Raw genomic sequence first — 26724 nt, forward strand, 5'->3', positions numbered from 1 at the left:
TTGTATGTCAATGGGGCTAGAGCAGGAGCTTAGAAGAGATTGCCTGGTGGAGAGAATACCCTTTGGGAAAGAGGCCTAGGACAGAGTGTCAAGAGCTCTTCCACTAAAGAAAGAGAAGACGAGTAGGCAGCCCTAGAAGAGGAACCAGGGAAATATGGCATTGCAGGGAGCAAGGGAAGAGCACTTCAGGAAGAGTAGTTAATTAGGTCAGTTTTGATGAGAAATTAGTGAGATGACTTGTTATGCCCAGACCGTTTATTCCCCGAAGAAGACCACCAGAGTCCAGAGTCAAAGCTAAGCAGCAAGGATCTTTATTACAGGTTGGAACCTGGAGCTCTCACTTGCTCGTGAAACGAGACGGGCAGGAGAGCTCCCCCACTGAGCTCCGAACAATGTTATATAGTCTAAGGAAAGTAGGCATAGAATCATTATACAAATTAGAGGTATGATTGGCTGGAGTTTGAACAAAGCGATTTGGCAAACTATGATTGGTTCCCGCCATTTCTAATATTTCAGTACAACCCTTGAGGCAGAAGAGCAGTTTTACACAAAGGCAGTTAATTATATTGTGTCAGGTTGCACAACCAGTTTATGGCTATCTTGCTTAAACACACCTTGTGACCTGGCCATCTTACTTAAACATTCCTTGTGACCTGGCCTCAGAAAGAAAAACATGTACTTACAGAACTTACGAAACCTCTGGTACGTGCAGAGATTAGAAAGCAGAACAAAGAGTTTAGCAACATCGGGGGGAGGAAGGGAGGGTACGCATTTTTGTATCTTTGTGTCCTTTCACACTGAACAGACTTTGCTGTTACCTGGAGCTGACTGCTTGGAATGGCTGGAGAAGGTCAGCTTATGGTGAGTTGAGGAATAAGTGAGGGTGATGGTGAGAAAATGGAGAGAAATGAACATAGGCAAATCTTCCAAGAAGTTGTCTGTGAAGAAATGAGAATGATACTGAAAGGAAAATCATGATTTTTAATTATTATTTTTTAAGATTGGAGAAACATAAGCTTGTGTTTTTGGGTTTTTGCTTTGTTTTATTGAGATGGAGTCTCACTCTGTTGCCCAGGCTGGAGTGCACTGGTATAATCCTGGCTCACTGCAACCTCCGCTGCTGGGGTTCAAATGGTTCTCCTGCTTCAGCCTCCTGAGTAGCTGGGATTACAGGCACACACCACCATGCTCGGCTAATTTTTGTATTTTTAGTAGAGATGGGGTTTCACCATGTTCACCAGGCTGGTCTCGAACTCGTGACCTCAGTTGCTCCCACCTCGGCCTCCCAAAGTGCTGGGATTACAGGCGTGAACCACCACACCCAGCCAAAGCTTGTTTAAATATTGATGGGAAGGAGCCAGGGATCTTTTACATTGATCAGTCCATGGACAAATTGAATAGTGGCCTTGACTGTTTCCTGGCATGAAAGGGTGGCCTGCCCCTCCACACCTGTGGGTGTTTCTCGTTAGGTGGAATGAGAGAGTTGAGAAAAGAAATAAGACACAGAGACAAAGTATAGAGAAAGAAAAGCGGGGGCCCAGGGGACCGGCGCTCAGCTTACAGAGGACCCACGCCGGCACCGGCACTGGTCTCTGAGTTCCCTTAGTATTTATTGATAATTATCTTTACCATCTTAAAGATAAGGGAGTGGCAGGACAATAGGATCATTGTAGGGAGGAAATCGGCAGTAAAACATATGAACAAAAATCTCTGTGACATGAATAAGTTTAAAGGAAAATGCTGTCCCTTGAGATGCATATGCAAACATCTCCATAAACCTTTTAGCATTATTTCAGCCTATCACATGGGGAGAAACCTTGGACAATACCTAGCTTTCCTAGGCAGAGGTCCCTGCGACCTTTGGCCGTGTACGTGTCCCTGTGTAGTTGAAATTAAGAGAATGGTGATGACTTTTAACCAGCAAGCTGCCTTCAGGCAGTTGTTTAACAAAGACACATCCTGCACAGCCCAAAATCCATTAAACCTTGAGTCACCGCAGCACATGTCTCTTGCAAGGACAAGGTTGGGGGTAGGGTCACAGATGAACAGCATCTCAAATACAGGACAAAATGGAGTCTCTTATGTCTACTTCTTTCTATATAGACACAGTAACCAGCTGACCTCTCTTTCTTTTCCCCACACTGGCAAATGATAGTAAAGACGGTTGAGGAAAGAGTGCCTCTTTCTAATTCACACAACATGGCCAGAGCAGCCATGGATGAAAGTTTGGTGCCGGAAGGTGAAGTACGTCCTGTCTTGCAGTGTATATTCTGCCTGGGAAAGGGAGGTGAGATCATTGAAGGAAGGGGATGAAGTGCCTGAGAGGTTTGAGATCTGTGGAGGAGGTGTGCGTAGTTGTAGGGATTGCAGGGATGGCAGAGCAAGCAGATTTTAGCCATGTAGATCCCTAGACAGTGACTCTACAGTAACCTTAAAATGTCTGAAATAGGAAAATAGCCTTCTTTTTTTTTTTTTTTTTTTTTTTTTTTTTTGACAGAGTCTTGCTCTGTTGCCCAGGGTGGAGTGCAGTGGCACCATCTCAGCTCACTGCAACCTCTGCCTCCAGGGTTCAAGCGATTCTCATGCCTCATCCTCCAAAGTGTCTGGGATTACAGGCATGTGCCACCACACCCAGCTAATTTTTTAATTTTTAGTAGAGAAACGGGGTTTTGCCATGTTGGCCAGGCTGGTCTCAAACTCCTGACCTCAAGTGATCCACCCACCTCGGCCTCCCAAAGTGTTGGGATTACAGGCATGAGCCACCACGCCCAGCCCAGCCTCCTTTACAGTAGGAGTCAGGAGACAGCAGATGACCAGAGACTGCAGCCAGTGCCGTGTATTGGTTTTGGTACCCACACTCAGCTCTCAGTTTTCCATGTCCTGTTATTACCCTACTTACCCTACTTTAAAATGTCTTTTTGTCATTGAGAATCTGATAAGTTCTATCTTAATATACATTTTCATTCCTTGTAGTTTTACAGATCTCTCAGTGAATTCTAGTGTTGAACAGTACACAGCTGAGCTTACTCAAGACCAAGAGGCTAAGTGGTTCCTTGGCCCACCTAAGACCTACAGATTGAGGCCTAGAATCTGCATTTTTTGGCAGTGCAAAATGCTGCCATTATTACTTTATAAGAAGTGACTTTTCTATGAACCAAGTACTTAAGACAATCTCAATAACCAAAACAATGTTGTATGTTTAAAGAGACAGTTTCAGCAGGACTTGCCTTGGTCTAGGCATACACTGGGGTTCCCAAATGGCTATATACAGGCCCAGCACCACTCTGCCTTCCCCAGAGATGCCACTGCAGAAGCTATATTTTAATAAGCATTCTCCAGGTACTTTGGTTGCACTATAAAATTTGGAAATGATTGGTGTAGACTGGCAGTGATATATAATGGATTGAGACAGATGCATCCCCAGAGGTAAAGTCCTCACTAGCTCAAATCACTGAGAAATGATACCCCTGAAGTCTGTATAGAGAATCAACGAAATCATCAATGTTCACATTATCTCATTTTCTTGAGGCATTTCTAGAAAACTGAGCTAGCTTTTTGCCCCTCTATTTTTAGTGTCTTGGCAGGCAGATTGAGATGATTTAAACCTTGCTGATCATCTTGTCTCTTACTGCAAACTTGTTTTCCATTTTGAAGAGCAGTGGGATGTTAACCCTATTTCATAGGGAAATGTCTTTTGTGAAAGTGGAACCAGAGGCCAGCTTTAAAAATGCATCAGAGCTTCTGCTTCCAGGAAAATGGAGTAAATGTACTTTCCCTTCTTCCTCCCACAAAGTGCAACTAAAACCTCTGGGCATTATATATAAAACAAACATAAGAAGACTTTGAAAGGTGGAATGACTAGGAAACTTATGATCTAAGGAGCATCATGCTGGCAAATTTTCTGGGTTTTCCTTTTGCCTCACATATTCCAAACCTAGAGCTGAGGAAGCCTGTGACCCAGAAATGCTAAGGGCATCAGACAAAAAAAAAAAAAAAGTCCCAACAAAGCCACCTTTCTTAAGATAAAGGACAAAAATGGGGCAACTTAGCAAGACAGAAGGCTTTTGGACAATAACTGCTTGACTCCAGCCAAAGACCACCAACAAAACAAACAAAAAAGTGCTCCCCCTATATCTCCTGATATCTATCTAAATGTTTGTAGAGGAAATATTTAAGACAGTTATAAGTGGGAGAAGGTAAAGGGATATACAGAATGGTAAAAATTTCTCCACTGCATTCAAATTGGTAAAATGATGACCCCAGTAGAATGTGATATTATGTATATATTAAGTGAAATACCTAGAGCAACCAATAAAAAGAATATACAGAGAGACACTCAAAACCACTGTAGATAAATAAAAATGAGATTCAAAAAAAAGTTAAAATAACTCACAGGAAGGTAAGAAAAAGAAAACAGAAACGAGAATAGAAAATACAAAATGGTAGACTTAAATCTCAACGTATCAATAATTACATTAAATGTAAATGGTTTAAATACACCAATTAAAACACATAGATTGGCAGAGTAGATGAAAAAGATGACCTAGTTACATGCCACCTGTAAGAAATTTTCACTTCAAATTTAACTATATAGGCAGATTGAAAGTGAAAGGATGGAAAAAATATTTCATGCAAACAATCAAAGTGGGAGTAGTTATATTAGCATCAGATAAAGTAAATTTCAGGGCACAGAAAATTACCAGAGATAGAGAGCAATGTGACAAAATGATAAAAGTGTCAATCCATCAAGAAGAAATAGCAATCCTAAATGTGTACACACCAAATAACAGCTGTAAAACATGTGAAGAAAAAATGGATATGTTAAAATGAGACTGGACAAATACACACCCCTCTCTCAATAATTAACGGGACAACTAGACAGAAAATCAGCAAAGATATAGAAAAATTCAGCAACACTATCAATCAAAATGATCTAATCAGCATTCATAGAATGCTCCACCTGACAACAGAAGGTACATTCTTTTTAAGTGCCCTTATTTAGGAACATACTCCAAAAATAGACCACATTCTGAGCTATGAAACAGACCTTAACACATTTGAAAGAGTTAAAATCATACCAAGTGTGTTCTCTGACCACAATGGAATCAAATTAGAGAACGGCAACAGAAAGATGACAGTAAATTCCCCCAAACGTGTGGAAACTAAGCAACCCATTTCTAAATATTGCATGGGTCAAAGTGGAAGTCTCAAGGGAAACAAAAGAATATGCTCTACTAGATGAAAATGAAAATAAATGTATCAAAATTTGTAGAAGAGAGCTAAGCAATGCTGAAGGAAATTTATAGCACTAAATGCATAGCATACATTAGAAAAAAGGAAAACTCTCATCAACAATCTTAGTTCCCAACTAAAGAACCTAGAAAAAGAGCAAAGTAAACCCATAACAAGCTGAAAGAAAGAAATAATAAAGAACAAAGTCAATGAAATAGAAAGCAATAAAACTATTAAAGCAACTAAAAATAAGAGCTGGTATTTTGAAAATATTTTTTAAAGGATGAAACTCTAGCAAGACAGACAAAAAAGAAGACTATTAGGTAATATTCTAATATCACCAGTATTAGGAATGAAACAAGGATATTACTACAGGTTCTCCAGAATAAGCAAGATAATAAAAGAATACAGTTGACCCTCTTAAGGAGAATGAAGGCATACACTCTCAAGTCAGGCTGCCTGGTTAAAATCCTGGCTCTTGTGCTCACCAGAGTGAGCTTTAGTTATCTCATCTATCTCGTCACAATAGCAAAGACATGGAATCAACCCAAATGCCCACTGATGGTAGACTGGATAAAGAAAATGTGCCACATAATGCACCATGGAATACTATGCAGCCATAAAAAGGAGTTAGATCATGTCCTTTACTGTGACATGGATGAAGCTGGAAGCCATCATCCTCAGCAAACTAACGCAGGAACAGAAAACCAAATACTCCATGTTCTCACTTATAAGCGGGAGCTGAGCAATGATAACACATGGACACAGGGAGGGGAACACCACACACTGGGGCCTGTTGGGGGAGGGTGGAGCTGCAGGGAAAGCATTAGGAAAAATAGCTAATGCATTCTGGGCTTAATACCTAGGTGATGGGTTGATATGTGCAGCAACCCACCATGGCACACATTTACCTGTGTAACACACCTGCACATCCTGCACAGGTACCTTGGAACATAAAAAATTTAAAAAGAATTAAAAACAAATACATAAATAAAATGGGGATTTTAATAATAACTTTTAAAATAATATCTTTGGGGTAATTTTGAGAAATAAATTGGTGAATACATTTAAAGCACTTAAAAGAGCTCCTGACTATAAGTGTTAGCTGTTGTCATTATCATTTTACCATTAATCTTTCAGGAAGCTGGAACTGAGGACATGTGAAAAAAATCTCTGCTCCCAAAATAAGCGTGACGTAAGGTCAACCTTGGCCCTGTTGAGTGTATTATAGAGGGGAATGGATAAGCCAACTGTGGCAAATCCATACCCTGGAATACTACTCAGTGGTAAAAAGGAATGAACCGTTGATGTGCCCACCAACATGAATGGATCTCCAAATAATTATGCTGAGTGCAAGAAACCACATGAAAACAAGAGTGTACCCTGTATGATTCCAGTCATCTGCAAAACTCAGACTAATCCACAGTGACAGAAATCAGATCAGTGATCACCTAGGAATGGGAAATAGGGAAGGGCAGGATGGAGACATTACAACATGGCATGTTGTAATGAGGTAACATTTGGGAATGATGGATACGTTCGTTATCTGGATTATGGTAATGGTTTCACGAGTGTATACACATGTCAAAACTTATTAGATTGTATGTTTTAAAATGTTCAGCTTATTGTAGGTCACTTAAATAAAGGTTAAAAGACATCTTTATCAAATCTTAACCTTTGCCATGTATATTTATTTCAGATTCCCCCCTTGCAAACACACATCATTTATCCCAAATCTATTTCCCCCCATTTCCTATCTATAAGCACTAGGAAATTGAATTTGGTGCTCATGATTCCCATGCATAATTTTCTATATTACTACAGAAGTCTTTATAAACATTATATAACATAGTTTTGTATTACTTAATATTTTGCATAAATGAAGTATCTATCATTCTGTAATTTGCTTTCTTTGTTCAACATATTTATGAATAAATTATATAACTTTAACAAAAATTGAGGCAGGTATTATTACCATTTTACAGATGGAGAAACTGAGGTTCACCCTGATTAGGTGAACCATTTCTTGCCAAAGGTGAGTGATGAAGCCAGGGTTGAGCCAGGTCTGAGTGGGTCAAAGCCAGAGCTTTAAACAGTGACCACAGGTACTTTGGGGGAGATTTGCCTCAAGGGCTCCCTTGTTTGTGCTTCCTGGGATTGTTGTGAGCAGCACCCTTCCAGGCGATTTGCTCTTCTAGACTGCCCTGGTTTGTCTGGCTACCTGGCATTCAGGTTGGGTCAGGCATTGCCTTGCCATATCCAGCTATACTTTGCCAGGATCAAAGCATAGTACCTTTGCCCTGCCTTGCTCCTTCTATTAATACTTCTCCCTGGCCCAACTAAGGCCTGCCTTTTTGTGTCTAGATAGAGCTTCTTAACCTCTTTCATGTCAGGGATACCTTTGGCAGGGAAGCCTAGGGGCACCTTGGAATAAAACTTTTTAAATGCTGAAGACACATATGATTACAGCTATACTGAAATACAAAATATTTTAAAATTATGATTGAATAATATATATACTCCTTTTTCTTTCTTTTGAGATGGAGTCTCCCTCTGTCACCCAAGCTGGAGTGCAGTGGTGCGATCTCGGCTCACTGCAACCTCTGCCTCCTGGGTTCAAGCGATTCTCCTGCTTTAGCCTCCTGAGTAGCTGTGATTACAGGTTCCCATCACCATGCCTGGCTAATTTTTGTATTTTTAGTAGAGACAGGGTTTCACCGTGTTGACTAGACTGGTCTCGAACTCCTGACCTCGAGTGATCCGCCCACTTCAGCATCCCAAAATGCTGGGATTACAGGTGTGAACCACCACATCCGGCTGATATATGCTTCTTTATTTATGCTTTTATGTTATAAGGTCTAAGAGTGGATCTAATAACCAATTTTGCTGTACAGATGAACCTGACCTTGATTTCAATATATCTGTAACAACTATAATATATGAAAATGTCGGTGATTTCTACTGATGACAATGAGGACTGATAACATTACTTGGTTTGTTGCCTGCTTTCCAAACCAAAGTGCTACATTTCGGTTAGAAGTTAGCAAACATAGATGTATTTTTCCTCATTCAAGTTCACAGACCCCCTGAATTCCCTTCACAAACATGTTAGGGGTCCGTGGACCCCTGGATAAAAGTCACTGGACTAGCACCTTCCCAGAGAACCAGGAATTAGAGGGGCTTGGAAGCAGCTGGTTTTGGGTGCAGACAGAAAGCTGGTCCCAGGGCTCCGTGTTTTATGTTAACGACAATCATCTCTCCATTTTCCTGATTAAGAGCTGCTGTGGAGCCTCATGCACTATTTGACTTAGCCAGGAACTTCAAAAGCAGACACCTGACAAGAATAACTCTTAACTCTTAGATTTAGGGCAGAGCATGATATCAAAGTCCTGAGCAAAGCTTTGCAAATGTTCAGTTTTCAGTGATGTGGTATAATTCTGCGGGGCATTTGTTACAGACACATTTTTTTCCAAAAAAATTGTTTTATGGCTTAATGTGAAAGCAACTCCCCCAGCGGACTCTCGCCTGCCTCACCAAAGCCCCTTGCAGGGCCCCTCTGGTTCCCGACCTCAAAGAATGCCCTGCAGTTTGTGAGGAGCCCACGGGATCTGCTTTAAAAAGGTCAGGCACTATATTTTGTCATTTGTGAAGCTTACCATGTTTGCAATCCTGCTCTCAGCCTCCCTGCGGCTCAATTAACTGCTGATGATACCTTCCAGTGTGGCAAGGCCCAAGGCCTTCTCTCTGCCTCATTATTTTATACATTTTGAAACGCTGGCTTTTTAAGTTAGAGATTAATTTCCCTGCATCGAGGGGGGTGTTGGTGGGAGGAAGCATGCTTGTACTTGGCAGGAAAAAAAAATCCTCCAACATGGTCATACCAATTGATAACATACTAGCGGTATGTAAGAATTTCAGTTGTTTCATCTTTGTCAGCATTTGTTATTTTTCCATCATTTTCATTTCAGCCATTATATTTTAATTTGCATGTAATGTGTTTACTGGCCATTTGGACACCTTGTTTTCTAAAATACCTGTTCAAATCTTTCATGTATTTTTCTATTGAGTTTTATTCCTTTTTCAAAAAAATTGATTCACAAGAATTTCTTATATATCCTAAATATAAGTCCACTGTTTGGCTATATAAATTGCAAATATCTTTTCCAAATCTGTAGTGTGCTGTTTTACCCTATTAGTAGTGTCTTTTGATAGACAAAAGAGCTAATTTTAATAAAGTACAATTTACTTATTTCCTTTGTGGGTGGTGCTACTGTTAAGATTTTTTTTTTTTTTTAAGAAGTTGGGTAGCCTCACTGACATTAAGACGCATTGATGCAGTGTTTTCTTTGCTTAGCCTGTCCTGTGGAGGGCTTGTGTTCACACGCCAGGCCTGTGTACCCCTGGGAAGGCACCACGGGGTAGAGTAACACTGTACAAGAAATATATGATGCCAGCCGTGTGTGTTATTTAGATTTTTCTAGTAGCCACATTTATGAAAAGCAAAAAGTAACAGATGAAATTAATTTTGATAGTATATTTTATTTAACTAAATGTATCTAATACTCGGGCCGTTTCAGTGCTTAAAAATTTACCCTGCTCTTTGGGAGGCTGAGGCAGGAGGATCACGAGGTCAGGAGATCAAGACCATCCTGGCCAACATGGTGAAACCCTATCTCTACTGAAAATACAAAAAATTAACCGGGCATGGTGGTGCGAGCCTGTAGTCACCGATACTCAGAAGGCTGAGGCAGGGGAGGGGGGCTTGAACCTGGGAGGCGGAGATAGCAGTGAGCCAAGATCGTACCACTGCTCTCCAGCCTGGTGTGACAGAGGGAGACTCCGTCTCAAACAAACAAACAAATTACCCTGCTTTGGTTTTGAAATGAGATTTAAATGTTAGTCACACTAGCCACGTACAAGTGGTTACTAGTCACATCTCTCTGATTGTTACTATATTGGACAGTACAGCTTTAAAGGTTGACAATTAGCTCTGGGGGCAAATGACTTTGGTTCTAATATGGCTGTGTCCCTTTATAACAATAGCTAACACCTATGGACTGCTTCCCCCTTAGCAGGCTCTGTCCATAAGAAAATAAAGATACTGAGGGCCTCAGGCATACCAAGTACTGTGCATGATTTATATTATTTAATCCTTCCAAACCATGTGAGGTAGGTGATATTCTTACCCCCAGTGGTGGTTAATTCTATGTGTCAACTTGGTAGGTTGCAACACCCAGTTGCTACGTCAAGCACCAGTCCAGATGTTGCTGGGAAGGTATTTTTTAGGTGATTTTAGGTGATTAACATTTGAATCAGTAGACTTTGAGTAAAGTACATGACCCTCTTTAATGTGAGTAGGTCTCCTCTAATCAGTTGAAGACCTTAAGAAAAAAGACTGAGGTCCTGCAAGGAGGACGGAACTCTTTCTCTAGACTGCCTTTGGGCTCAAAACTGCAACAATCGACTTCTGCTGGAATTTCCAGACTGCCTGTCACCACTGCAAAATTTGCATTTTCCAGCCCCCACAATTGCATGAACCAATTCCCTAAAACAAAGGCTCTCTGTCTCCCACTCTGCCTCCCCTTGGCACCCCCCACACCCACATCCTATCAGTTCTATTTCTCTAGAGAACCCTGCCAAATACACTACCCATCCCAATTTCCCTCAATAGGGAAACTGAGGCAGCTTGGCTCCAGAGCTCATGCTTTTAACCTCTCTGCCTCCTCCAGCCATTTGGAAAACTCCTTAACTTCTTTAGGTCTCAATTTTGTTATTGGCAAACTAAGATGAATAGTGCCTACCCAATAGGTTTGTTGTGAGGGCTGTTTGAGATAACACAAAGCACCTGGCATGCAGTAAGTGCTCAATGAAAGTATTGTTGTGGATGTTTTCCATCTTAAGGTATTCAAAGCAGAATGTATTACTGGTTATACTGTAGATATCAAAGAATTAAAGAGAAGGAAGGGCAAAGTTTAGAAAAGTCTATTGTGTGAGACTCACTGATGATCTTTATCACAGGCACTTTAAATTTTTGCCATGCCCATGTCAATAAAAATGGCTATTTTTAAGTGAGTCCAACATTTGAATTCCATCATCTCATGAAATCCTCACATGAATCCTACTGAGGAATCATCATGATTTCCTATTTCCCAGTTTACAGATGAGAAACTGAGGCTGTAAGTGAATCAGAAACTTATCCAGCTTCTAAATGGCAATCTCTCAGGGAAATAATTTCCCACTCCCTTCATGTTATCAAACCATCAGGTTATTTGTTTTCTTTATTAATCCTTTACAAAGAGACTTGTAAGTGAATTGAAATTAACATCAAGTCATTGTAGGGAAATTGAAAACTTAATCATTCCCGTATTCTCCTTCATTTTTATCTGCTGCTGGGTGCACACATTTGTAATTCAGCTTTGAAACTGTCATATAATCTTATAATGTGGTTTTTTTTCTTTTGCAATTTTGTGCAGGTAATCCTGAGGGGGATTTTTCATATATTGTGGATGATTAAAATTGAATGTAGCTTATAAAATGAATTGTTAATAACTGAGAGAGCCTTGTGTTCTTTGAAAATATTTGTTGTTAAATGAAAAGAGACTTCAGAATGTCAATATATTTTACTTTGTTTTTCCCCTCTTCCCACTTGTATTCTTCCCATACATTTTAAATTGGTGTAATCTACAGATTTTTAGTTGTTTCTCTGAGTTATGTTCATAAATGTCAGGTTTTATAGAAAGATTATTTTTTGCAAGTTTTAATTCCTTTTTTTCCCTTTCATTCTCCTTTCTTTGATGTCAGGGATGAATAAATCCAGTTTAATATGACTTTCATTTGTGAGGCTTAACATAGAAACCATTGTAAGGCTAAACCAAACCTCCTTCTGTTTTTCAATGATTATCTTTCTCTGTCAAAATGAACCAAGCCCTCTACTCTGAGGATTTGAAAGAAATAAGTCCTAGGAATAGTCAGAAATCAAAGCCTACAGGGTGAGCTCAGATTGTATCTAAGTGTTCCTTTATCTTCACCCACACTTCTGTGAAGTGCTTTCCCTAAGCTGGTTACGCTGGATATTGAAGGGAGGGTGTGGATTCCCGAGTGGCAATTCCATCATGTTTATTGGAAGGTTGGATATTATGGTAGTTATTTTTTCCATGGTCTTTTACCTCTATGCCACAGTACTTCTATGTACACGACTTTTGCCTAGTATGGTTACATTGGGATGGTTTAAATAATTTAGACTCTAATTTATGTTGGAGTAGAAATGTTCATAAGTGGGCCATTAACAGCTATCTTTCAATGAAAGTGCTGTGTAATGACCTAGGGTATTATTAAATGGCACACTCCCCTGAGATATTGTTCCCGCTTTCTTTTCATCATCCCTTACCTTTCTCTCATTTTTATGAACAATTCTTTGCTCTGTCTCTTGGAGGGCTAACAGAAAACAGAAGAAACGCAGATAGTGTGCATGAAAGTCTGGATTTATTATGCTCAAATTACAATCTATGCATATTTAATCAGCTCCTATTATATGCAATGCTTTGTTCTAGACCCTGTGTATAAAGATCAGCATTGTCCCTGGGGACAATAACCTTCCCGGGGGTATAATTTATGACTACTTTTCCTGAGGTTAGTGAAGCAATGTGCATCAAAACCTTAAAAACGTGCATATCCTTTGATGAGGTAATTCTGCCTTTGGAAATGTAACACAGGTAAGTAAATGAGAATGTGGATAAATATTTATGCAAAAGGACGTTCGTCACAGTTGTTTAGAGTAGTGAAAATTGGAAAACAGCTTAAATGTCCAATAGTAAGGGATTGGTAAATTAAAGTACCTGCATGCCCATGCAATGGAATATTACATAATCATTAAAACCCAGACTGTAGAGTATTGACATGAAAACATATTAATGGTATAATGCCAAGTGAATTTTTAAAAGGTTATAGTGGGTATGTGGTATGAGATTTAATTTTATTAAATGAAGGTATAAATATATTGCGCTCCTAGGAAAAAGCCAGCTGGATATTGAACAAGTATAAAGAGAAGTTACTGGCTGGGTGTGGTGGCTCATGCCTATAATCCTAGCACTTCGGGATGTCAAGGAAAGTGGATTGCCTGAGGTCAGGAGTTTGAGACCAGCCTGGAAAACATGGTGAAACCCCATCTCTACTAAAATACAAAAAATTAGCCGGCTATGGTGGCATGCACCTGTAGTCCTAGCTACTCGGGAGGCTGAGGCAGGAGAATCGCTTGAACCCGGGAGGCAGAGGTTGCAGTGAGCCTAGATCATGCCACTGCACTCCAGGCTGAGTGACAGAAAGAGACACTCCATCTCCAAAAATAAAAAATAAAAATAAAAAAGAGTAGTTATTGCTTGGGATTAGGATAGTGGATGCATTTTTATTTTCTTCTCTTTGCTTTGCTTGTCTACATTTTCTAATTTTTCTCCAGAGACCAGATACTGCTTTTGAAAGAAAAACATTATATAAAAGTCATTTTTAATGAAAAATAAACTAGAGAGGCTGTCCCTGGACCACTATAGGGCAGCAGGCTGTGCAAGAAGAACACAGCCCAGTGCACAGTCAGTGTTCATGGGGTCAGCTCCAGGAGCCCTGCCTGTGCTTACCTTGCTGTGACCCTCTGACCTCCCTCATCTGGACCCTTCCTGCCTTGGCTGTGGCTTTATTTCCTGGCTTCAGAAAGCCATCCTTCCCTCCTGCTCAGTGCAAATAACAGAAGAACCAGCTCAACATGGGCTCAAACAAATCTGGGTTTGTTTTTCTCCTTGCAACAAGAATTCCAGAACCTCATATCTGATTCTAGCTTCCTGGACTTGGTCTTAGGGTGAAACCTCAGCTAAGCAGGATCCAGGCAGCCCCTGAATCCTAGAAACTCAGAGGACACAGAGACACAGACAGCATCAACAACTCTGGAATATAAAGTCATGGTTCTCTCACCTGCAGCGCAACTCCTCTTCCAGCTCCTTAACGTGCAGGAGGGCAGGGCGCAGTGGCTCACGCCTGTAATCCCAGCATTTTGGGAGGCTGAGGTGGGTGGATCACCTGAGGTCAGGAATATGAGACAAGCCTGCCCACCATGGCGAAACCCTGTCTCTACTAAAAAAAAAATAATAATACAAAAAATTAGCCAGGCGTGGTGGCAGATGCCTGTAATCCCAGCTACTCAGGAGGCTGAGGCAGGAGAATCACCTGAACCTGGGAGGCGGAGGTTGCAGCGAGCCGCTGCACTCCAGCCTAGACAACAAGAGCAAAACTCTGTCTCAACAACAACAAAAAAACTATGCACGGGGTCATGTTCACCATTGTCCTGGCAGGCCTTCCCTCCAGTGGCACCCTCTTTCCCATCCTGGTAGTAAAAATTGCTAGCACGTATCAACTTCTTTCTGTGTATGAACCACTATTACAAGCACTTAACAGGTCTTTCCTCATGTAATCCTCCCTACTCTTTGAAGTTGGTTCCTTATGATTCCATTTTCAGGTGAGAAAATGGAGGCACAGCAAGGTTATCTAACTTGCCCAAGGTCACGCTAGCTGGGAAATGGCAGAGCCAGAATGTAAACCCAGACTGTGACATGCCAAGGCCCTCACCATAACTGCCAGGTGTCCTGCCCCAAAAGCGACAGCCCTGCCCAGTTGCTTGCATCTATTCAGTTCTCCCTATAACCCCTGGCAGCCATGAATCTTTTTGCTGTTTCTATAGTGTTGCCTTTTCCAGAATGTCATATAGTTGGAATCATACAGTATGTAGCCATTTCAGACTGGCTTCTTTCACTCAGTAATATGCATTTAAAGTTCCTCCATGTCTTTTTAGCACTGAATAATATTCCGTTGTCTGAACGTATCACAGTTTATTTACCCATTTACTCATTGAAGGACATCAATTGTTTCCATGTTTTGATCATTATGAATAAAGCTGCTATAAATAATTGCACGCAGACTTTGTGTGGACAAGTTTTTAACTCCTTTGGATAAATACGAGGGAGATTGCTGAATCATATGGTAGGGGTATGTTTAAGAAACCACCAAACTGTCTTCTAAAGTAGCGGTACCACTTTGCATTCCCATCAGCAATACATGAAAGTTCCTGTTGCTCCACATCCTCACTAGCATTTGGTTTTGTCAGTGTTTGGGATTTCAGCCATTCTGCTACAGGGGTAGTAGCAAATGTTTCTTATTGTTGCTTTTAATTTGCAATTGATTTGCAATGACATACAATGTTGAGCATCTTTTCACACAGTTAATTCCCATCTACATATCTTCTTTGGTGAGGTGTCTGTCCAGATCTTTTGCTCAGTTTTAATTGGGTTGTTTGTTTTCTTATTGTTGAGTTTTAAGGCTTCTTTGTATATTTTAGATACCAATTCTTTATCAAGCATGCTTTGCCACTATTTTTTGCCCCAGTCTGTGGCTTGTCTTTTCATTCTTTTAACAGTGAAATTCAAATTTTATTGTCCATAAATAAACTTTTATTGGAACACAGACATGCTTATTCATTTACAGTTCGTCTGTGGCTAATTGCACGCTATATCAGCAGAGTTTCAACAGGGCCTGAGAACCTGCAAAGCATAAAATATGTGCTAGCTGTCCCTTTACAGATAAGTTTGCCGACCCTTGATTTAGGACATCATCTCTATTCCCTCCTTAATAAGCCTGTCATTCCCAGAAAACCAATTCTTACGGGCAACAATTACTGATCAAAAACTCCCTTCTGGGGTCGCTGAGTTGAAGTGTCTAATTCTGGCCCAGCAAGATTCTTTTTTTACGGTTCGTCTTCCAAGTCCACTCCAGCTGGCCTTGCTCAAGTTCTGCAGAGTGAAGGGAGCGCCGCTTCGGGCAGCCTGAGCGGGTCCGGAGCTGCCCCTGCGATGTGGCTGGGTTTCTCTTTCCCGTCCTCTGAGTGGGACCAGCCCTGTGCCTCTCATTTTCCCACGCCCCTCCCTGCAGCCACGTCTTCCTGGTGCAAGGCGTTGGTCGCCCCCTGGAGGCGAGTGTTGTCATTACAGGGCCATCAACGAGAGGCTGAAACTGGAGGGCGTGGCCGGCTTTCTCTCCCACGAGGGCATCTCCCAGCCCTTCCCTCACTTTGGTGTTTGGGATTGAATTTCCCTCTGAAGTTTTCATGATCACACTTTGCCGATTCCTCACATCCCATTTTCTGTTCCCAACAGCAGTAATCAATTCCAGTTCGGGGGTGTCAGATCGTTAAAACAAGCTGCACGTCGTTTGCACGTTTCGGTTCCCACGGAGCTGCCCGTCTGGTTCCCCTCCCCCTCAAATTTCTTGCTTTTTAATTTTTTTTCATGCTTTTAACATTTGGTCCTATTTTTTTTCTCTTTCCAATAAGTGAAAAGAGTGTAAATCTAGAAACCCGTGGGCAGACGTATGCTGTTTTTCTTGTGAAGTGTTCACTCTTTAACTCTAACAGTGTGACAACAAGCGAAGGGAATCAGATACATGCTTTGCCTGGTCTCTCCTCTCCTGCCAATTATTTTTGACGGCTTGGCATCTGATGTGGATCAATTTTTTTCCAAATTGCATCTTCTGCCTCCCGCAGGGCATGGGAGCATAGGAGGGACATAACCTGCCTGGTCCCTGGATATTAATACAATGTATTATTGTTATGCATTGAGCACTTACTATGTTCCAGCACTTTGCTAAGTGTTTTCACATTTAGAGGCATTGAAAGGAAGACATGCTAGATGGTTTTCTTTCCTGCCTGTATTCCCTTACCATCCCTGGAATAGGTAGTTGATAAGCCTGGCCTCTGACATCATATAGCCTGGGTTCAAATCCTGTCTCTGCTGCCTATGAGCTGTGTGACCTTTGGCCTGACACCTCATCTTTTGGAATCTCAGTTTCACTACCTGTAAAATGAGGACTCATAATAGCATTTATTTCCTAGGACTGTTCTGAGGATTACGTGTAGGCCACTTTGAACAGCATGTGGCACATGGCAAGGACCCTGTAAGTGTAGATGTTAGTAAACAGTGTAATGGGTGAGCCTGTGCCAATTTGGCCAGAGGTGAGTACTACCCCACCCCTCTGCTCCCTGCTCAACCTGCTGGGCACTAGAACATTCTAGTGAGAGAGGATGAGAGTAGATGAATCTGCTAGCTGAAACACACACACACTCGAAGAGCACACACACAGCACACAGGAAGCACACACAGGGATTTTATATAGGAAGTGCATTTGGACTAATATCTAAGTGTTGCCACCTCTGTAGAACTGGCTCAGTCATTCCAGGGGGTATGCAAGGGTTTAAACTTCCTCAGCCTCTCCTGCCTCTGCATCTCACCACCACCTAATCAGCCCAGCAGCAATCCCTTCAATCCTTTCCCTAGAATGTAACCAGAATGGTCCACATCTTGCCATCTGTACCCTCCAAGTTCAGGCTACCCTCATCACCCATGTGGACTCTTAGAGTTACCTTTTCCCTGCTCACCCATGCTTTTCTGCCCTCTTATAATCAACCATTTTTCTATAATTAAGATGATTTTCTTAAAATGCAAATAACTTCTGTGCTTCAATCTTCTAGGGTTTAACAAAACAATCCACAGCTTCCATGCATGCTAAAAGTGTCCTGCGAAATCTGGCACAGTGACCTGTTGAGGTCATCTTTGCTCTCTCTCTTTTCACCATTCAATAAACCTGCTGGCCTTCTTTCTTATCTGTGACCAAGGCCAAGCTCATTTCTGCCTTGGGGCTTTTGCTCTTGCTGTTCCCTTTGGAAGCATTGACCCGATCCTTCTCTGGGGGATTCTTCTTGACACTTAGATAGGGGTTCCAATGCCTGCCAGGCCTTCCTGGATATCTGACTCCATGTAGCACTACTGCAGGACCATTCTCTGCATGGCTGTGGACCGACCCAGTTCTCCCTCTTTTCTCTCACAGTTCCCAAGGATTGCTGTGGAATATGCTGGAAATGCAACATCTGGAGTAGGGCGGGACTGGTCCGAGCAGCCCAGGCTCTGTTTCGTCACTATTAGAAACAAGGTGTCCTTCAATGCTTTCACCCAGCAAGTCCTGTACCCCAGGGTCTAAAACCCAGGGCTGGCTGCCTTCAGGGCTCTGCAGCTGTGGTGCAGGTGCAGCATGCGCAGACAAGACTCCGACTGCCCTGGGCAGCTTTCCTGAGGCTTGGGGACCAATACTCATGAATTCTAGGCTGCTGTTGTCCCTTGCTGACTATCTTCATGTAACTTGTGTATTTCAGTGTTCTTTCTCACAGAACTTGGGCAAGTAGTGAAAGTGCAACCCAAGATAGAGTGGGAGTGAAGTGGTAACTAGCGCACAGTGAGTCTGTTTCATGACTACTCCTCCCCGCTGCCCAGCACTCTGTCTCTTTACCCCTTTTTATACTTAGTATAAAGTTGATACTCAGCATTTTATACTCAATATAAAATAGTTTGTTGGAATATTGAATATGAAGTATACTTTATATACTTAATACTCCAGCAAAGCATTAGCCCTATTGAAAATAAATAGGTGGATGGGCACCATGGCTCACACGTTTAATTCCAGCACTTTGGGAGGTCAAGGCAAAAGAATCATTTGAGGCTAGGAGTTTGAGACCAGCCTGGGCAAAAGAGCAAGACTCCATCTCTACACAAAATAAAATAAAATAAGTTATCCAAGTGTAGTGGCACATACCTGTAGTCCTAGCTGATTGGGTGGCTGAGGGAGGAGGATGGCTTGAGCCCAGGAGTTCAAGGCTACGAGTGAACTATATGATGATGCCACTCCCTGTACTCCAGACTGGGTGAAGGAGTAAGACCCTGTTTCAAAAAAAAGAAAGAAAGAAAGGAGAGAGAGGGAGAGAGAAAGAGAGAAAGAGAGAAAGAGAGAAAGAGAAAGAGAGAAAAGAATTAGGCAATTGATGGCCGGCTGTAATCCCAGCACTTTGGGAGGCCGAGGCAGGTGAATCAGGAGATCAGGAGACAAAGACCATCCTGGCTAACACGGTGAAACCCTATCTCTACCAAAAAAAAAAAAAAAATACAAAAAATTAGCCGGGCGTGGTGGCAGATGCCTGTAGTCCCAGCTACTCAGGAGGCTGAGGCAGGAGAATGGCGTGAACCCGGGAGGTGGAGTTTGTAGTGATCCAAGATCACGCCACTGCACTCCAGCCTGGGCGACACAGCGAGACTCCGTCTCAAAAAAAAAAAAAAAAAAAAATTAGGCAATTGACTTTTGCATGTGATTGTCGCCCACCTACTGTCTGTCTGTCCGTACAACTTAGAAAATGCCTGCCCCCAGCAAGTGTTCCAACAATATTTGGTGAAGAAATTCTTGAATACATTTAGAAAAAGCCAGGCCTTTATTCTTGAGAAGAAAACATTTTTTTAAGGTACAAAAAGTTAGTCTGGGGGACTGAGAGCATAGATTTTAAACCACACCATAGAGTAGGAAAGAATATTCAATAGTCAACAAATAAAGTTCCTACTCGAAAGGAGATGAAAGTTCAGTTTTGGGAAGTGGAAGAAGCAGGATTGAAGGGTTGGATCTAGAACCCACAGGTGCCAGGGACCTGTGACAAAGCCTGGGATGAGGGTGGGTGGGAGACACTGAAACAGAGGAGATCGGTGCCTCTCTGCCCAGGCAAAGCTGTGGTGGACACAGTGCCAGGTGAGCACCCCTGTGATGGACCTGCTACTGACAGGGCCTCAAACACTCGCATCCCCAAACCCTCAAGGAGGGATAGAAATGGCAGAGAGCTGGCAGGTGAACCTGGAGAGGCCTAGCAACTGGGGGTGGGGGTGTAGAGGCTTGGGGACCTGATGAGGGAAGACAGAGTGGCAGTGGCTGTGACAGCAGTGAATGCAGATGATGTCAGACATCAACACACAGGCCAGGTAAATTACATCAGCCTCGAACACCCCATAGGAGGGAACTAGATGAGGGGAAGGGAGTGCCCCTCACACCACCGATACCTGGAGAGGACAGAGGGGAAGGAGCCTTAATTGACAGAGCTTGAGAGCACCCGGCAGTGACAGTTTACCTTGAGTTGGCAGGATTGAGTTTTACACTCCCAGGGGAGAGTAATGTGAGCGTTCACTTCCTTTCTAAAGAAATCAATGGCCGAGACGGGCGGATCACTAGGTCAGGAGTTCAAGACCATCCTGGCTAACGTGGTGAAACCCCGTCTCCACTAAAAAAAAAAAAATACAAAAAACTAGCCGGGTGTGGCGGCAGGCGCCTGTAGTCCCAACTACTTGGGAGGCTAAGGCAGGAGAATGGCGTAAACCCGGGAGGTGGAGCTTGCAGTGAGCTGAGATCTGGCCACTGCACTCCAGCCTGGGCGACAGAGCAAGGCTCCATCTCAAAAAAAAAAAAAGAAATTGATGAACTCTAATACCTATGCTTGCTAAACAAGAACAGATGTACCATCGCTTTGTAGAGCATTCAAATAATACAGAATGGTAGCTAATGTATAGTGAGGATTTGCCACGTGCCAGGAACTGATCGAACACTTTATGTGTGGTTGAGGCCAAGGTCCTTGGTTGCAGGCAACAGAGTCCACATTAGCAAGTTCATGCTGACAGAGATCTATTAAAGTGTATTTATTAAATACTTAATGGACTTTCTTGGGGGGCCAAAGAATCAAGCTTAAGTGGTACTCAGACCAGGACAGACCTGGACAATGCAGTCAGCCAAGTCCTTAAAATGCCCCCACTCTCTGCAGGGCTGTTCCCAGAGAGCCCTCTGCTGCTTCCACGTGTTAACTGACACCCATGACGTTTGCGAGTGAAGTCAAAACTCCTCCCAATTTCTCAGAACACCTAGCACCCCTGCCTCTGTGCCTTCTAGCAGATTCAGGCTCCCAGGCTTCTTGCACTGCCCACTTCCACATTCAAGTCCTGAATGAGTGTAACTGGTTGGTGGAAACCAGGCCATGTGCCTGCACTCTAGCTGCAAAGGAGTCTGAAATTTGGTTTTCAGTTTTGCAGTTTCTAGAGTGCAGGAAGGCAGTCTAGAAGGGAACTGGATTGGGTGCCCAACTGAGTCACACAGGCACTGATTCCTCTTTTACAGATGCAGAAACTAAGGTGCAGAGGGATTGCGTCTTTCCATTCTCTTTGAATCTTGATTGTTAGGAATGAGCCACCCCACTCTGGTTTAGGGGAACTCGAATTCATTTCCCTATTTTTCCTTAGCACAAAAAAAACCTCAGGTACAGAATGTTCAAAAAGCACCCTCCATCAGGAAATCCACCCCAAAATTAAGAAGAGGTCATAATTCAAGGACAGTCCTCCTTTCCAGAAACACTGTGGCCTGCCATCTCTTTCTGCATTTTCCTTGTAAGCTGCCATCTGCTTCCCGGATAGAGGATGTGTATTAGGATCTTGCTTCTGTCTTGGCCCCTCTGATCCCGTGTTAAATTTTCTGCGTGGCCCCTTTTGACTTTCCTTCCATCTTTGTGCTGTTTTCCTTTGTGTCTGTAACTGCAACTCCCTCTCTTTCTAAGAACAAGGAGGTTACGATTTTGGATTTAAGTCCTTATTAAATTTCTTTTCAAGTCATCTACAAAATATTTCCATTGGCAAATATTTCCATTGGCACTTGAAGCTCTGCTCCCTCTTCTATTAACTCAAGTGAAAAGTAGCTACATTGCTGGATGCATTTCTACGTTTCCTCCCATGCCTTTCAGAGTGGTACAAAACTGAAAAACAGTCCACGAGGTTGCCTCTTCAGCTCTCAGTGACCAAACAGGACTTCAGTCTAACAACCGTCCTGGTGAACGCCTCATCTGTTTTGCTGCTGCCAGGAGCAGGCCCGGCTGTGATGAAGCCCTGCAAAGTTATACCATCTCCTGCCTCCTACTCAAACTTCTCACACATGGAGGCAGAGGTGAGGTCAAAATTAAGGACTGGCATGGAGAAACACCATGAACAGCAACATCTCAAATCAAGCAACTTAAAGAAGGAAGGGGCCAGGCGCAGTGGCTCATGCCTGAAATCCCAGCACTTTGGGAGGCCGAGGTGGGCGGATCACCTGAGGTCAGGAGTTCAAGACCAACATGGTGAAACCCCATCTCTAGTAAAAATACAAAAATTAGCCAGGCGCGGTGGTGGATGCCTGTAATCCCAGCTACTCGGGAGGCTGAGGCAGGAGAATCATTTGAACCCGGGGGTGGAGGTTGCAGTGGGCCGAGATGGTACCACTGCACTCCAGCCTGGGCAAAAGAGCAAGACTCTGTGTCCAAAAAAAGAACAAATAAATAAATAAATATAAATAAGGAAGCGCAAATAAAAAAAAATTCTAAATGAAGAAAATCACTCAGAAATACTTCCAGAGAGAGGATTGAAGTGGAGAAAATATGTCAACAAAAAGCTTTCAAATTTAAGTTCTGAAATAGCTCATGCAACTGGAACCTGGAGATGCTATTTTGCAAGGGGTCTTAATGATTTTGGCTGGCATATGCCCCCTGTCCCCTTTCTTTCATGCTAACAGAGCCCTGGTTTTTGTTTCTGTAAAAGGCCAGATCCCTTCATCTCAGGAAGGGTAGGTCCTTTGCAGACACACTGGACAAAGGCAGTGAGGGCCACCCCCTCCCAATGATTGGTCCAGGGTCCACCATGTGACCTCATTCCGGCCAATGAGATAGGAGAAGCCTCCTGCAGGGCTTCAGGGAAACATCTTTCTGGGCACAGGAGTCACGGCGGGAGAAAGTCTTTTCTGTCTACCTGCTCCTAACTTCCTGTCTTAAATGTAGGCTGTGTAGATGTGACTCATGGAATTGAGGCTGCCATCTTGTGATCAGGAAAGAAGACCAAGAGAACAGCGGGGATGTTATGGTTACATGAGACAACTAAATATCTTTATTAGTGAAGTCAGAGGTCAGCAAACTTGTTCTATAAATGGCCACATAGTAAACATTTTCAGCTTTCCAAGCCGCAACCACTCAACTCTGACATTGTCACAGGAAAACAGCCCTAGATAAGTACATAAACAAATGAGTGTGGCTGGATTCCAACAGAACTTTATTTATAGACACTGAAATTTGAATTTCATATAATGTTCATGTGTCACAAAATATTATTTGTTCTTTTGATTGTTTTCAACAATTTAAACTGTAAAAGTCATTCTTAGCCCACAGGCAGCACAAAAACAGGTTTGGCAAGTGGGTTGTCGTTTGCGACCCTGGATCTAGTCACTGTCAGTTGTGTTTCTGTTTCCTGAAGCTGAGTGCCTTCTGGATGATGCTGTCATTTAACCTTCTGTTTCCCAGATGATAACACTGAGGTCCAGAGAGGCTACAGAACGTTCCCAGGGTCACACGGCTTGTTAGTGTCAGAGCTCATAAATCTGATTCCCAAAACTCCTAACATCAAGTCGAGGATGTTTCCCCGGTATACAAACCCTTTTCCTACTCATTTACACACATTTCTTGTTTTTTCTTCTAGGTTGTAACATTTTCCTTTATGTCTGTGACTGCGTTTCATTCATACAAAATGTATCGAGAGATAAGAGGCTACCAACCTTGATTAAGGACTTACCACATGCCAGACACTTTACATTACTTAATCCTACAACAGTTGTGAGGTAGATGTTACTATGCTCACTGCACAGATGGGGAAATAGAGGCTCCGAGAGGACAGAATCCAACTTCACCCAGGGAGAAGGTGGTGGCCCCAGTCCCACCAGTGGCCTTCCTGCTGAATCTAGCTGTCTCCCACGCTTCACTGCTTGGCTCTGGGTGTACCCTAATGAAGAAGACATGGCCCCTTTTCTCTGGCCACTGCGTATTTTCCTTTCTGAAGTGGTTCTTGGCAGAGCTAATATATTAGAAACAGTGTGGGGGCGGAGGCGGGGTGGCGGGGATGATAAAGTGCCATTCACCATCTCGTCCGCTAGAGGACAGCAAGAGGCCATGTTTCTGTAGCAGTTCTGCACCTTAACTCCCCGGCTCCATTGAATTCATTCCCAGGTTCATGGGAAACTTAGGGGAAAGAACACGTTTCAGCCCTTTTGTCCAACCTCCTCATTTTTCTGATGGGAAAAACGGAATCCCACAAGCGTCGTGTTGTTTACCCAGGGTCAGACATCGCGACTCATTAAGTCAACAAATGTTAATTGAATGTTCATTGAGTCAACTCACATTACTGCACAATCACTCATGGGTGATGGAGACACAAGAGTGGCAGGAGAGACGTGGCCCCTTCCCACACCAAGCCTGCAGGCGAGTGGAGCACAGGGACAATGAGAAGTCATCAGATCAACACAATTATCAGCAATTGTGGGGAGGGGGTTAAGAGAAAGAGAGACAGGAGGAAGATCTGTGTGGAGGTGGCATTTCCCCCGAGCCTGAAGATGAAGAGCAGCCAGGTTTTCAAGGAGCTGGGAGCCAAGAATTCCAGGAATAAGGAACCACAAGAGGGAGACTTCTAGGCTTGTGCTAGAGCCTGGCAGACCAGCAGCGTGGCTTGGTTGAGTCAGGGAAGGAAGGGGGTGTGAGAGACTTAATGTCATGATAATCATCAGTACTGAAGCTTCACTGTGTACTGAGCTCTATGGAGTTGGTGCATTCGCTCATGCATCCTCCCTACAAATCTCTGCTCTGCAAACACAATTACTCCCATTTTACAGCCTCAGAGGGGTTGAGCCACTTGGCCAAGGCTATGCAGCCTGGAAGTGGTCTAGCTGGGACTTGAACATGCACCTGTCTGACTCCAGCACCCAAACTCATCCTCACTATTCCAATTAAAGGCAAAGCTAATACTAAACCCCTGAGATCTCGTCTCGTGGCTAGGACACTTTCCATAACCCTCTCCTCATCTTGCCTTTGAGGAAAGCATCTTTCACTGTCAACTCTTGAGCATGGGTGGCAGGAGTGAGGGCAGAAGTTAAATAACAGAGGAAAAGTTTTCTTCTAGAAATCAATGACTAAAGGCTGGGAAGAGAATTCCTAAAACTCAAGTCAAGGACTGTCTCCTTTTGAAAACAATGTGTGCGAGAACGTATGGCTCTCTGACCATCCACACAGACTCATGAGAAGGAGAGGAAGGCCACTTCCCACTCCTGAACACTGCCTCGAAGATTAGAGAAGTCAGACGGTGACTCCCGAAACTGAGCTGACATTCCAGGGCTCCTGGGAAATGTATCAAATTGCATGCAGTAGCATGGCCGCCCCATTGTCTTCTGACTTTTGATGCGTGGCCTGCCATTAGTGCACAGGCCTGTGGTGTTATCACTGGGGGTTGGGGCTTGGGGTACATGGAGAGCTTCAGGAGGAGGGGGATGAAGAGCAGATCTGGGTTTCCTTCCTTATCCCTGGTTCCCAGCCTCCTTCCTGCCTCTAGACCCTGGCAGCACCATGCTGGGTCTCAGTTTACCTCTTCTGTCCTGTTTCCTTCACCTGTCCAAACCCTTCCAGCCATCAAGGCATACCACCCCCACCCCAGTCTCAAAGCTGCCGCCAACATTCTCTCTAGGCCTCACAGTGTCTCTCTGCCCTCCACCCATTTTCTCATATAGTCTGGAGATAACAGAGGTCAGCATTTGTTCAGCAGAGGGAAAACACAGGCTTTGGCATTAGAAAACCCAGGCTTGAGTCCCTGGCCTCATGTTGGCAGGCTGCATGATCTTGGATGCATGACCACACCTCCCTGAGCTACCTCAGCCAGGCTCAGGGCTGGCTCAGGGCAGCAATGGTGAACACTCCCTCCTTCAAAGAGCTACTGTTTTAATGTTCCCGTCTGAAAGATGGACGTTGTAACAATTACCTCGTTTTAATGTTCCCGTCTGAAAGATGGATGTTGTAACAATCCATCTTAGCTGGAGGGCTACAGGTTTGCTGAACTCTTGAGACCACAGAGGGTGAACCTCACAAGCTTTCCAGCTGCTTCTCCAGCCAGTGCCATTGCAGGTATTGAATGTTAGCCAAGGTGAGAGACTGAACCTCACTCTGGACTCTAAATATAAAGAGTGTCCTCATCTCAAGCATGATCTGGACAAGGCAAATGAGAACGAGAGAAAGAGCTGCTTTCATTTCTGCCCAGTGCCCCAGAATGTGACCTCCTTTCATCATCACAAGACAATTGTTATAAAAGACCCCTCCTTTATTTCAAACGTGATTTTACAGAAAGCACTTCAGTTGGGCGTGTACTTATTTGCATTTCTTTTTCCAATGGAGATAGCTATTCTACATGGATGTGTAAAATAAACTTCTGTCATCCCATTTGTCCCATAGCCTCCGGTGTTGTTGATTCTATTTATTTCTTCCTTCTACAAGCAGATGCTACACCTGCCAGGCATTGGGACTGAGGCCTGAACAGGAACCAGAGAGACTAGCCTAGAGTTGGATGTTATAGGCTGTTCTTTAGTCTTTCCCGCTCTATGTGCATTTATAGCTCCACAAATATATTGTAAGCTCATTGGAGCAAAGCCTGGTTCTTCTTTGATCTCTGACAGTGGCTCCACAATGGCATATGAAGGCCAACACTGGACACCCTACACATACCTGCTGGC

General features: G+C 43.2%; 2 long non-coding RNA genes across 2 annotated transcripts; both read left to right on the top strand.

The window, feature by feature from the left end:
- The first annotated feature begins 770 nt into the window (after positions 1 to 770).
- On the top strand, positions 771 to 6903 carry LOC114672128 (uncharacterized). Its single transcript, XR_003722348.2, has 2 exons — positions 771 to 861; positions 6373 to 6903. It is a non-coding gene; the product is annotated as an uncharacterized LOC114672128 (long non-coding RNA).
- A 1720-nt stretch (positions 6904 to 8623) lies between these two features.
- On the top strand, positions 8624 to 26445 carry LOC144334243 (uncharacterized). The gene is made up of 2 exons (XR_013403920.1): positions 8624 to 8853; positions 23661 to 26445. It is a non-coding gene; the product is annotated as an uncharacterized LOC144334243 (long non-coding RNA).
- The last annotated feature ends 279 nt before the right edge of the window (positions 26446 to 26724 follow it).

The sequence above is a fragment of the Macaca mulatta genome, chromosome 14, assembly GCF_049350105.2.
Source record: "Macaca mulatta isolate MMU2019108-1 chromosome 14, T2T-MMU8v2.0, whole genome shotgun sequence".
In the NCBI taxonomy this organism is placed as follows: Eukaryota; Metazoa; Chordata; class Mammalia; order Primates; family Cercopithecidae; genus Macaca; species Macaca mulatta.